This window comes from Euprymna scolopes, chromosome 13, assembly GCF_053919585.1.
Source record: "Euprymna scolopes isolate OS-2025 chromosome 13, ASM5391958v1, whole genome shotgun sequence".
Classification (NCBI taxonomy): Eukaryota; Metazoa; Mollusca; class Cephalopoda; order Sepiida; family Sepiolidae; genus Euprymna; species Euprymna scolopes.
In genome coordinates, this window is record NC_136494.1 from 113,568,865 (window position 1) to 113,581,901 (window position 13,037).

Here is a 13,037-nt window from a genome sequence, read left to right on the forward strand (position 1 = left end):
AAATAGCAATAAAGTAGGGACAAGCTCGTAACATCTCTTCCGTGGAAAGAGTTTGAAGGGAAGAGAAAAGGACATCTTCTACTAGGTTTCGAAGCCGGCTTTGAACCATATCAAGACAAGATAGGAGGCTTTGAGCAGCTCCTACACAGATGTGCCAAGAGTATTTCATTTTAGGACGTATTTGGCTCTCGTACAGATAGAGGATTACGTCCAGAGTGAGAAACCTTTTGGTAGAATGACGCAACCATTTTCCCGAACGATTTTGGCAACAGATTTCATATAGGTCTTCCATTTCAGGTCAGGGATGAAGATCAGACCCAGAAGCTTATCAAAACAGGGAGCTTGTTTTATACAAGAACCATTCATATCAATTAGGGCCAAGTGGGAATCAAAACATTTATAGCGAAAAGATAGAAGCTTCGTTTTTTACGTGTTAAAATTAACTAGCCATCTTTTGCCCATTGCATCACATGCTCAAGGTCGGAGGAGAGATCTCGGTTGTTGTTCTTTGAAGTGTTGCCATAGATGGCAGTGTCGTCTACATATATTTTGACGAATGAATTTAGAATGTAATTTGGGTGATCATTGACGAAAATAAGGAAGAGAGTTTGGACCAGGATGGATCCTTTAGTTACGCCATTGTTGATAGTTTGAGTTTCAGCCTTCTGCTCATTAACGACTGCTTGTATACGCCTATCGAAAAGAAAAGATTCCATGGTTAAGAAGACATTTCCAAATATTCTGTAACTGGAAATCTTGTATAGTAGATCTTTATGTCAAACCCTATTAAATACTTTTTATATGTCAAGCGCTATTGCTCTCGAGAGGAAACCTCTGCCGATAGATTCATTGAACCTATGTGAAATTACAGTCATTACTCAGCTGTAGATCTCGCAGGACGGAAGTCATATTGCTTGTCACTGTGTAGCTTTTGTTTGCAGAGGTGCTTGATAATTTCTCTAATTAACACAGATTCAAGCAACTACTCATGACACATAGAAAACTAATTGTTTTATACTGAGACGCAGAAAGCGGATCCTCAGCTTTTTTAATACTGAATAAACTAATGATGTTTTCCAAGGTGTTGGGAAACAGTCTCCTTTAAGAATCGATTGAACAGCTTTGCTAGAATTGATGCTAGTTCCGGTTGCAGTTTTTTCAGTACTATAACTAGAACATTGTCAAAGCCAGTAGTTTTGGCGACATCACGAACAGGTATGTGGATGTCGCCAAGATTATTTTCGATCTTAGAAGAAAATTCAGAAAGTAGGTGGCTGTGGTCGCATAGGGTTGAGTTTGCTGCAAAGTTCTTCGCAAAGAATTTGGCTTTGTCAGATAATGATTAAGTTATCTCAAGCCCGTTGGTGATGAAATTTGGAACTTATAAAATGGCCCCAAAAGTTGGTATATTTATAGATATATTTATACTAGTAGCCAAATTGAATATTGAAATGCAAGCATCTTTGGTTCTATAGGACGAAACTACATGAAAACTTGTAGGCTTTTTGAAAATTATAATACATGACAATTGGTAAAAAAGAACTTATACTTATACCTAAATTTCAAACCAATAAAATATGCCCAAATTTACCTACATTTGTATATATAGTGTCCTGCAGGCCAGCTTCAGCTTTTCTGCTTCGGTTGTCTACCCTGTGGCCTTGTAAAGGCACTAATATATATATATATATATATATATATATATATATATATATATCTTTATATATATATATATAATCCACATACAGTACTGTTTCGTTATATCACAACTCATCAGTGCGGCTAGACATGCACCTTCCCCCAGCCGTGGATCGAACTTACAACCGTCGCATTGACAGTTGGCAGCTCTCATGATCGGATCACGAATCAGTGCTGTAAATATTTCTCCTCGAGTGTGTATTAAATCCATACCCGCCCGTCACAACTGTGCTCTAACCATCAGCTTGTTTACAAACAAATAAATAGTGGGCTTCGCTTAATAGCTTAAATATGCGTCAGGTGAAAATATATTTACAAAGTGCTCAGCCCAAAGAGGGGTGGGGATTTAATATATATATATATATATATATATATATATATATATATATATATATATATATATATAGAGGGGTGGGGCTTTAATATATATATATATATATATATATATATATATATATATATATATATAGAGGGGTGGGGCTTTAATATATATATATATATATATATATATATATATATATATATATATATATATATATATATTAAAGCCCCACCCCTCTTTGGGCTGAGCACTTTGTAAATATATTCCACAGCCAAATAACGTCGCAGCCCACAATAGCTATGACAGTCAACGAACCAGAAGTCCAAGACTCGAGCTTCGCCCTCATTTGGGCTCATCAGTTAGACACATCCGAACTCAGGATTCAAAACCCGAGCCTCTTGCATGCGAGGCAAGCACTCTACCAACTGAGCAAACACCCTGCGCACAAGAAATTATATTAACCAACACAGATCAAGCAAACCGCACCGAAATCCGACTGTGAAATGAACCTACTTCGTCTCGACAAGGGACGCGGTCACCCAACTAGCTAATAACCCCAAGCCGATGTCTCACAAGAAGAAGTTTCAACTCGAAATGCTAACCTAGCGAGTAAATTATCATAGGATTTTCAGAATGTGAGAGATTATATATAATAAATTCCACAGCCAAATAACGTCGCAGCCCACAAGAGCTATGGCAGTCAACGAACCGGAGGTCCAAGACTCGATTTTCGCCCTCATTTGGGCTCATCAGTTAGACACAACCGAACTAATATATATATATATATATATATATATATATATATATATATATATATATATATATATATATATTAACTAGAATGTTGCATGGCGTTACCCGGTCGTAACGTACGCTTAAATGTGATATTTTAATTCATGCAGATTTCGTATGTATTCTTATTATTAAACATATGGCAGTGATGTCAAAAGGTTTTTAAAAAACATGGCTTGGGTGCCATCAGCTAGAATCGAAACCAAAACATAAAACGTTTCAGTATTAGTCGTTATGACGTAAAAATGTGAAACGTTAATAAATTCAGAGTTTGTTGTTGTTAATAATAATAATAATAATAACAATAATAATAATATATAACCTATATATCTATAAAAGCGTTTGTGTATCTGTGTGTCTGTCTGTGTGTGTACATTTCCTTACGCAATAACTTTGTCAATTTTAAGTTTACGGACTCAAAATTTGATATACAGGGTACTGAGATTTGGGAAAGTCTTGTTGATCCGTTTTCGGCCAAAAATTTGTCTGTTACGGGGTCAAAGTTCAACGATTTAGCTTTTGAGAACTCTACCAAACTCCCCCGACAATTTTGGGTCCAAACACTTGAAATTTTAGATATAGGTTCCTTGGACATGGATCTAACTTAAGAACGTGATTTGAGCCCAAAAAGAATAATTTTTAAGAGATCATAATAGGGGTCAAAATTTAAAAAAATTGACCGCTTTTTTTTTTTTTTGCCCAAGATACACCTCCAAACACCCAGGCAACGCCGGGCTGAAATGCTAGTATATAATATGTTTATTTAGACAAACACCATTAGCTACACATACAGATACATGTTTCTGTAGCGATTTCTTATCAAAGATCACAACGTCATCACGCTAGCAGATCGGAAGTCATTCATTTAATAGTCACGATAGACTCGCTCTGTTCATTCATTCTTTAATAAAGACAAAAGTTTAAGTTGATCTATAGGAAACAAAAACTGTACAACCATTTCTACACGATAATATGATATTTAGAAAAAAATGTTGAGTATATTAAGCGCCCGTACATTAGGACATTACTGAATAATCTAAGAAAAATAAAGGTTCTAAAATATTAAGAAATGAATTGCGCTTGACTTTTGCTTTGGAAAAGAAAGTTCCTTGTCGACTCGAGGCGTGTGTGCATGTAGGTACACGCGTGTATGCAAAGCAATGTCGCTGCCTCTAATTTAGTAGCAAATAACGTTGGAAAAACTTCTGTTCGAGAAAAACTAAAAAAGAAAAAGTTTTCGCCTATTTGGTCGCCGATCTCTGTTAGAGTTCTCTCTCTCTCTCTCTCTTTCGTTTTTTTTATGTCTTCCTCTCTCTCTCTCTCTCTCTCTCTCTCTCTCTGTCTCTCTCTCTCTCTCTCTCTCTCTACTCTCCGCCTGAGAAGTGGCGTACTGCACCCTAACCCTAACCTATCCAAGGCCTCTCAGCGGCGGCGGTGGCGGCGGCGGCAGCGGTGGTGGCGGCGGTGGCGGTGTGTCGGATGTCACAGAGCGAACGCACATGCCTGTTCGACTGTGTGCGTGAGAGAGACGAGCAGGTCACTAAACTCTCTCTCCCTCTTTTGCAACTCATAAGCCCATCCGCTTTCCTCACCCTTCCTCGCCTCCTCCACACCTTCCCTTCCAACCCCTTCATCAACAAACACACGTTTCCTTTCTAATCTTGGGCGTGGTCACTAAATATATTAGAACCCTGACTCCTCGCATCGTACGATGCGATACTTCGGTTCGACATGTGAAGTCTTAAGTTCTCGCTTTTTGCTCGCCACTATCCCTCCCCTCCTCTCTTTCTTTCGCCTCTTCTCAACTGTCTGTTTTCATTTTTCCTGCCTTCTCTCTCCTTATCCCCCTCTCCCCCTCTCTCTCTTTCTCTCTTCTCTCAAGGTTCTTATCGGCGTCAAGAAATATGTTTCTTGCTTTCTTTTCTACTTACGTCTTTCTCCCGTCTTTTTCTCTTCTCTTCTTCTCCATCTCTCCCTCCCTCTCTCTCCCCCCTCTCTCTCTATACATACATACATATACATATATATATATATATATATATATATATATATATATATATATATATATATATATATATAACTACTTAATTTACTCACATAAAATTAATATACGAAAGTATAGATTTATGCGTAATCTTTAAGTATTTACTTCAAAAGTGCTTAATACGTAGGTAGAGCTAGTTAGTATTTTATAAAATATATATGGCGATTAAGCTACACTGAATATTCCGCGTTTCATCCACTCTAGAACTCTTCAGGCTTATGCGCAAATTCTGTGGTTATCGTTTTTATATGCTCCTCTTCTATTGAGATTTTAGTTAGTCAATCAGCTTTCTAGTATCCCGATACTATGACCACAAAAGTACATTCAACAATAAAAAACACCGTATGAAAACAACACTAGCGAATAAATACTGGGAACTCAAAGAAAGCGGACATTCGCAGGTAGTTGAATGGAAAATAATAAGACAAGCTACCACGTGTAGGGACCTAGACGACCCATGTAGATTATGCCTTCATGAAAAATTTGCTATCCTGTACTTTAAATAACCCCAACATCTATTAAACTGTAGAAGAGAAATAACAAACAAATGTGTTCACAAGATAAAATTTACTCTACGATAGCGATAGAAAATAGTTTTAAAACTAACAAAAACAATAGAAAAATAAACAAATAAATAAATAAAATAAACATGAATATACATAAACGATCACACATATATGTATGTATATATATGTATATATATGCGCATATATGTATGTACGCATATATATATTTATATATAAACTAACATTAAAAAAACAAAAACACTAACCTAGTTTTAAAACAGATCAAGAAACTAAATAGACCACACACAAAGGAACAGGTCAACCAGAGGCCAAATAGGCCTTTGTCCGATAAATGCATGCTCATTGGCTGATAGGAAGGGCGCGTTGGATACTAGAAAGCTGATTGGCTAACTAAAATGTCAATAGAAGAGGAGCATATAAAAACGATAAATAACCACAGAATTCGCGCATAAGCCTGAGTGGATGAAACGCGGAATATTCAGTGTAGCTTAATCGCCATATATATTTTATAAATTACTATATATATATATATATATATATATATATATATATATATATATATATATATATATATATATATATATGAATAAAAAATCAATACGAAAAATATATGAATGTTTATATCTTTTCTGTATTTATTTCCTGTGTGTTGACGTGTAGGAATACAAAAAGTAATTTGAAAAAGCAAGAATGTTTCCTTCAAAAGCACATATTTTCGACCGATCCTTCGATCTTCCTCAGTGTGAATGATAGAAAACATGAGTGAGCGGGCAGAGTTAGCTGCGGGGGGGGCACGGGTATAGCCATTAAGGTAAAGATCTATCTGAATATGAGCCTTCCAGCATTTTCGACTTGAAATGGTCAGCAACTTGTGTGGCCTCTATTCAATATATATATATATATATATATATATATATATATATATATATATATATATATATATCCCTCTCACATTTTTATTCTTTCTCTCCCTTTCTACTTCTCATCATCTCCATAGTTCTCTCTCTCTCTCTCTCTCTCTCTCTCTCTCTCTCTCTCTCTCTTCCAATCTTTGCAAACGGGCATTTTATAAAACCTTGGTTTCTTTATTACTCGCCCACTCCCCATCTATCTATCTATCTATCTATCTATCTATCTATCTATCTATCTATCTATCTATCTATTCTTCTTTCTCCTTTCTGTGCTCTTCTCTTTCCTGCAATGTCTATTTGCAACAACAACCTTCTTTGTGACCTTGTTCCTTCCTTCACCCCCTATCTCTTACTCCCACAATCATCACCAATCTTTATCCATCTTCCCTCTCTCACTTTCAGTCTTACCTTCTTTTTTCTTTCCTTCTCTAGTTTTCCCTTCTCTATATACCTCTCTTATCCCCTCTCGTTTTCTTCCTATATCGCTTCTCATCTCCCTCTTTTTTGCAATATTACTTTACCCAAAAACCCCCGTATTGCTTCCATCTGTTTCTCTCTTTCTCCCACTCTTTATCATTTCTTCCTTCCTTTCTTTCTCCCCCCTCTCTCTATCTATCTCTCTGTTTATCTTTCCAATTTCTTTTTTTCTCTTACAATATTTTATTTCCCTATCCATATCTTACTTTCTCTCTCTCCTCTCTCTCTCTCTCTCTCTCTCTCTCTCTCTCTCTCTCTCTCTTTATTTTAATTAACATTAAGGAAAATGTTTAAAAAAATTCAATTTAGTTCGTCCATATTTGACTCTAACAAAAAAAAAAAAAGAAAGAAAAAAAAAAACACCAACAGTGTTCGTTATTTTATTTTCCAAAACATTGTTCGTTTTGTTTTTATTTCAAACATACTGTTCGTTATTTTATTTCATAAGACACTGTTCGTTTTTGTATTCGTACAAATATTGTTTGGTATTTATTTCAACAAAACACATTGTTCGTTTTGTTATACTAAAGAAAAACAACATTATTTTATACGCGAAAACAACATTATTTCATTCTCAAAAAGACTTCGTTATTTTATCATCGATGTGTTACTTTTGGTGTTAGAAACGAGGTTCATTGGTTGAAAATAGTTTTAATTAACATGTTCCTGTGAAAAATGATCAGCTTTTGGCATTAGAGAGAAAAGCGAATCAAAAGGAAACGAAGAAAGAAAACGGTAATAATTCAAACTGTTTGCTTTTTAGCGTTTGACCAAATCGTACCTCGATGTAAAAATCCGAGGCCAGACTACCAGGAAAAAGAGAAAAAAGTAAGCCGAACGAAAAAAGGAAAAAAAGCGAACCATATCAGCTCAGTAAATTTCTTATGTTTTTTCGTCTCGTACATCAATTTTTTATTCCCGAGAGTAGTAATTTATTTATTTTCAACATACCTCGACGCTCTCTTTTTCTTACACTCTCTCAATCTCTCTCTCTCTTTCTCTCTCCCTCTCTCTCTCTCTCTCTCTCTCATATATATATATATATATATATATATATATATATATATATATATATATATATATATATATATATATATATATATATATACTAGCAAAAGTACCCGTCGTTGACTGGGTTCAAAAACAGCCTACAGAAAATGGACCCCGATTTATGAAAGCATGATAGGTTATGAAAAGGAAGGGTTGTAAAGAGATAGCTTCGAATTTGGCGTTATTAAAGCCAAAGCAAAATATGATGAAAGTAAAAATAAAATAGATAAACCCCATAATTAATTATACCATGCCTGTTCACATTGAAACACTTATCACAATATTCTGTAGATCTATATTAAAAAAACCCTTATTAAACTTTGTGACATATTTCCATTCTATGGAGGTCAGGCGCGAACGAACACCCCATAATTTTATTATACCATATTTCTTCAAACTGAAACATAATTATCAAAGCATACTTACGCAGATAGATATGAAAAGTCTTTATTAAAGTTTGTGCCTATTTCCATTCTATAGTGGCAGACGCGAACGCAGCCTCCACAATTTTATTATACCATCTCTATTGAAGTTTAAACATACTTATCAAAGTATTATTATGTACATATATATAAAAACATTTGTAAACGTTTATTTTTTTAATTTAAATTTTTTTTTTTATTTCCATACTTTGTGGACCAGGCGCGTACGCAGATCCAACAATTTTAATGAATCATCATTATGCCAGATCAAACATACCCATTCCTGCGTCTCGATACATCTTCTATCATTATATGCACTCAGTTTTCTATAATAGTCAACCATAAAGGAGCCTTTCGTGATCAGACAGACACACAGACGTTCAGCTTTATATATATACTAGCATTTCAGCCCGGCGTTGCCCGGGTGTTTGGAGGTGTATGCTGAGCAAAAAAAAAAAAAAAAGAGTAATTTTTTTTTTAATTTGACCCCTATTATGACCCCTTAAAATTTATAGTTTCGGGCTCAAATCACTTTATTAAGTTCGATCCAGGTTCAAGGAACCTATATCTAAAATTTCAAGTGTCTAGACCCAAAATTGTCGGAGGAGTTTGGTAGAGTTCTTAAAGGTCAAATCGTTGAAATTTGACCCCTTAACAGCCAAATTTCTGGCTGACACCCATCACATCGATTTTCCCAAATCTCAGTACCCGGTATTTCAAATTTCGAGTCTATAGACTAAAAATTGACAGAGTTATTGCGTAGGGAAATGTACACAGACAGACAGACACGTTCACTTATATATATATATATATATATATATATATATATATATATATATATATATATATATATATACACATATATATATATATGAAGAATGTTGTAGTTTGTTTGAACCACTGTGCGTAGTATGGAAAGAGTTTTATTCGAAGGCTATATCAATGCGATTCGTAGGAAACACCGTGGACACGAGTTAGTATATAAAATAATAAGGAAAGTATTAGAAGGAATTTTCAATGATGTTACGTTATTTTACTAACATAATGTTCAATAATTTTCATTTTTAGAGAGAGATTAGAAAGACAAAAAAGCTTGATAAATAGGTGCCTCACGAATTGAACGTCAACCAAAAGAAACACCGTTATGAAGTGTTATCTTCCTTCTTTTATGCAACAAGAACGACCTGTTTCTCGACCGGGTTATAACTTGCAATGAAAAGTCGATTCGACACCTCCTGAAGTCAGAGTTGCACCAAAAGAAGGTCATGCTGACTGTTTAGCTGATCTGCGACAGGTCTCGTCTATTACAGCTTTTTGAAGGCGAAACTATTACGGCAGAAAAGTACTGTCAAGAAATGAATGAAATACATCAGAAACTTCTTCTTCTTCTTCTTCTTCTTCTTCTTCAACAACAACAACAACAACAACAACAACAACAACAGCAACAGCAACAGCAACAACAACAACAACAACAACAACAAGCAGTAGTCAACAGTCAAAAAAGAAAAGAAAAGAAAGGTGACTGCATGTTTTACCTAATTTCAGTGTAGTTTTTGAAACAACCGCTAAAAGTATTACAAAATGAATTCCTGTTCTCACGCACTAATTTGGTCACTAATCAATTCAACAGAAGAAATAGTACAGTATTTGTTTTAGCAAAATTGGGACCACACTGAATCTAATAATGTAATGTTTGCATTTTTGTAGCTTAAACGGCACAGCCACACAAATTGAACATTTGACTTTAGAAAGAAAAAGAAAAAAACTCTTTCCAGTTCAAGGTTTGTAAGCGCATCTCTCAAAAAACATTTTTTCTTAACAATGTTGATTGGAGTGGTAATCTTCGGAATTATCGCAACTGTTATTATTGCTGTTGTTGTTGTTATTGTTGTTGTTATTATTGTTGCTGTTGTTATTGCTGTTGTTATTTTTGTTATTATTATTGCTGTTGTTATTGTAGTTGTTATTATTGCTGTTGTTATTGTTGTTGTTATTATTGTTGCTGTTGTTATTGCTGTTGTTATTTTTGTTATTATTATTGATGTTGTTATTGTTGTTGCTATTATTGCTGTTGTTATTGTTGTTGTTATTATTGTTGCTGTTATTATTGCTGTTGTTATTTTTGTTATTATTATTGCTGTTGTTATTGTTGCTGTTATTATTGCTGTTGTTATTGTTGTTGTTATTATTGCTCTTGTTATTGTTGTTGTTATTATTGCTGTTGTTATTTTTGTTGTTATTGTTGCTGTTATTATTGCTGTTGCTATTTTTGTTATTATTATTGCTGTTGTTATTTTTGTTATTATTATTGCTGTTGTTATTTTTGTTGTTATTGTTGCTGTTATTATTGCTGTTGCTATTTTTGTTATTATTATTGCTGTTGTTATTTTTGTTATTATTATTGCTGTTGTTATTTTTGTTGTTATTGTTGCTGTTATTATTGCTGTTGCTATTTTTGTTATTATTATTGCTGTTGCTATTTTTGTTGTTATTATTGCTGTTGCTATTTTTGTTATTATTATTGCTGTTGTTATTTTTGTTATTATTATTGCTGTTGTTATTTTTGTTGTTATTATTGCTGTTGTTATTTTTGTTGTTATTATTGCTGTTGTCATTGTTGTTGATACTATTGCTGTTGTTATTGTTGTTGTTGTCATTGTTGTTGTTATTATTATTGCTGTTGTTATTGTTGCTGTTATTGTTATTATTGCTGTTGTTGTTACTGTTGCTATTGTTGTTATTGTTATTATTGCTGTTGTTGTTGTTGTTGTTGTTGTTGTTGTTGTTGTTGTTAAGCATCATTCATATTCATTTCGTATGAATAAGAATTCTTTCTAGAAAGAGATTGGATACTTACAGGAGGGGTCATACAAACGTTCCCAACAAATGCTTCTCTGAAACGAACTAGATTCGAACTTGACGCATCCATGTTGTCAGTCTGGCGGTGTCGTTGGTCACTAGGCTGTGACAACAGCATATTCTTTTCATTCTTTGCACTCTCAAGTATATATCCGACAATGTAAAACACAGCCAATCAACCGAAAACCACATACATCAGTCCATGTAAAAACATATAAGATATTAACGGATATATACTAAAGAATCAAAACAATGAAAAGAATATGCTGTTGTCACAACCTTATTGATCACTGAGCCATCGTCACCTTTTGGGAGTGGTGTATACAACACTGATGCTGATGGTGTTATAAGGCGAACAGATGACGTTACAGGTCTGCTCTGAATTAATTCTGCGAAAGATTCTCCTAGGATGGATCGTTTCTCCGGATGCATTTTCGTTGATTAGAATGAACTAAAACTCAAGATTGTGAGACAAACACTTTGATTTTATTTCATGTTTTCTTACCTTGCTAGGCGCACATGCGTGCGAATAAGAGAGAGAGAAAGAAAGTGTGTGAGAGAGAGAGAGAGAAAGAGAAAAAGAGAAAGGCGGAGAGAAAGAGAGAATGGAAGAGAAAGAGAGAGAGAAAGAGAGAGAGAAAGAGAGAGATAGAAAGAGAAAAAAGAAAGGCAGAGAGAGAGAGAGAGAGAGAGAGAGAGAGAGAGAGAGAGAGAGAGAGATTATTGTTTATCGCTGCAGCTTAACACACTTCCCTACTCACTTCCAAACGGGAACGGACTCTAAGACGTCTCTCAACTTCATGGGTCCATGACGTTTCCTATTTCCGTTTTTTTGTGTTCCCACACATGTCAAATTTAACTTATTGGGCCAAATGGATATGAAACCCCTTACAAAGAGCAACAACTAAAAAAAAAAGGACCCATTTTGTCTTAGCACTGATTTTCTTTACATTTTATTTCCAGTTGTATTCGTAATGATAAAACTCAATATTTTTATAGTAAAAACCCAGTATAATTTCTATTTTAAACAAAACCGTATGAACAAATAATGTACTACTCAAATTATGTGAGGCTATATTTGCACAGCATTTCTTTCACTTTTTGTTTTATATTTCTATAATATTAATTTTGTTTGTTTACATATTTTACTTAAATTATAAGTTTCGTAAATAAAACTGCACTTTGTATTCATTATAAATCTTAAAAAAAAACCCTGCTTTTTGTTAACATGTAAAAATATAAAACGTGTTTTTAAATAAAGCTATACGTTTTATTAGGTTATTAGTAAAGCTTTCTATAATAGCCCCTTTTAAATACGCCATGTTGTTTTCGTATTATTTAGATTATTCGGATTACTGTTCTCATCTTCAGTGTTATTCGCACAACGTTTCTGTCGATGTAACCTCCGGCCTTCTTCAGGTGTAACTTGTCGAACTCGGGAATCTTTCTGTTGAACTATGGAATCTGCAGGAAATTCCAACGGAAATTGAACCCATGGGCGTAGCACGTTCTGTTAACCATAACTGAGTAGAAGTCCTAAGTAATTTGCAATTGTATTTTGAGTATCGCCTGCACCGAGGATTGAACTTTCAACCTCCAGTGTAGCTTACAACTTAATTTTACCAAGTATTATCTACTTTGGCATAGGTTCATCAGAAATATTCCCGAATTTGACAAGGTACACCTGACGAAATCGAAGGTTACATCAACCGAAACGTTGTGTTAATAATCTTCAAAATGAGAACAATAGTCTTAGTAATTCGAATAATACAAACTATGAATCCTCATCTAAAAATTTCAGAAGTGTTATGTTATTTTCTTTGCTTATAATTGGTGCTGGGACGATTAGTCAGAATCGGAATCAGGAATCGGAAATCGAAAAAAATCGGAACTTTTGGAGGTATCGGCATCGATATCGAAATCGGAAAACTGTGT